We start from the raw sequence: 1,896 nt of genomic DNA, 5'->3' as shown, positions 1-1,896 counted from the left end.
TATTTATGTCATGGAAGATTTTTCTTTCCCCTTCAACTATAATAGACATTTTGGCTGGGTAAAGTATTCTAGGTTAGCATTTGTGGTCTTTAGAACTAGGAATACTTTGGTCCAGGCTCTTCTGGGTTTCATAGTTTGCACTGAAAAGTCAGCTGTAATTTTGATGGATTTTCTTTTACATGTGACTTGTTTTTCTATTGAAGCTTTCAGTATTCTCTCTTTGCTCTGTACATTTAGAGTTTTAACTATGATATGCCATGGAGAGTTTCTTTTCTGGTCCTGTCTATTTGGTGTTCTATGTGCTTCTTGTATTTGTATGGGCATGTCTTTCTTTAATTTTGGGAAATTTTCTTCTATAATCCTATTGAAGATTTGGTCCATACCGTTATCCTGAAATTCTTTTCCTTCTTCTATGCCTATGGTGCATACATTTGGTCTTTTTATGGTGTCACACATTTCCTGCATATTCCATTCCTGTGTTTTCTTACATTTTTCATAATCTTTGCTCAAATGGTCAAATTCATCAACTTTATCTTCCAGTCTTGATATTCTGTTTTCTGTTTCCTTCATTCTGTTGGTGAGGCTTTCTCCTGTCATTTCTAATTGGCTTATTGAGAGTTTCATTTCCTTCTTCATTTTAGCCTGAGTATTCTTCAATATTTCTGTTTTCTAAATTCACTCAGAAATTTATCCCTATCTTCCTTCAGTTCTTTGATTTATTTGTGTGTTCTTTAAATTCATTGAATTATCTTACCATATTTATAATTGTTCTTTTGAATTCCATGTTCTATGTTATCTCTAGGGGGTTCTCATTGTACTTCTCTACAGGACTGTTGGTACTTCGTGGGGACATATTATTTGGGTTTTTCATATTATTATTTTTTCACTGTGACTTTGACATGTGGATTTCTTTTGTAGTTTCTGATTTTTGTGTGAGACTCAAGCCTTCCTTTATTGAGTTTCATTCTGTTTCTGTTTGTACACTTTATGTGCCTTTGTTGTTTACTTGTTGGGTATGAAAAGCTGGTTGGTCTAGGCTTCAGAGTCTCTCTTTTGACTTTATATTGGAGGGTCCAGATGGCTTTAGTCCTGCAGCTCATGAGTTGCCACCGAGGTCCAAGTTGTGTGAGGATCAGAAGCTCTCAGGCTTCCTCCTAAGGTCTGGATCCCTCTAGTGAGAGGACACAGTACAATTTGGGAGGCTTGCTAAGTAGAGGTAGGATTCAGGACTCTCAGGAAGTCAGGGAAATGAGGCTGGTTTCAGGAACCCAGGGCAAACTGGGCAGGAGGCTGGTCTCAGAAATCCCAGGCAGGTTGAGGGTGGGGACAGCCAGGGATGAAGGCTGGTCTCAGGTATGCAAAGGTAAGTTGGGGGTAGTCCAGAGGTCCAGGGTGCCAAGAGAAGAGGTGGGCCAGTGCCCACACAGGGAAGAAGAATGGGGATCTATTTTTATTATTTTTTATGTGTATTATTTTTAGTTTCCATGTGGGTGCTAGGAACCAAACCCAGGTCCTCTGCAAGAACAGCCAGTGCTCTTAACTACTGAGTCATCTCTCCAGCCCTGGTGTTTAATTTTTTGAGTTCCTTGTATATTCTAGATATTAATTCCCTGTCAGATGAAAAGCCGCAATGATTTCCTCTTATTGTACAGCTGGCTCTTCTGTCTGGTCACTGTTTCTGTGCTGTGCAGAGGTGTTTCAATTTGATGCAGCTTCATTTGTCAAGTGTTCTTATTTTCTAAGCTTTCAGGTATTTCCTCTGTGTTTTTCTCTAGTAGTTTCAAAGCTTCAGGTCTTGTGGTAAGGGCTCTGATTCACTTTCAGTTGCTTCTTTTTGATAGGGTCTCATGCTCATATATCCTCAGGGTAATCTGGAACTCACCATGTAGACCATGC

Source organism: Nannospalax galili, unplaced genomic scaffold (assembly GCF_000622305.1).
Source record: "Nannospalax galili isolate Female #2095 unplaced genomic scaffold, S.galili_v1.0 scaffold269, whole genome shotgun sequence".
NCBI lineage: Eukaryota > Metazoa > Chordata > Mammalia > Rodentia > Spalacidae > Nannospalax > Nannospalax galili.
The sequence above is the reverse complement of the archived record's forward strand: the minus strand, read 5'-3'. Positions refer to the sequence as shown.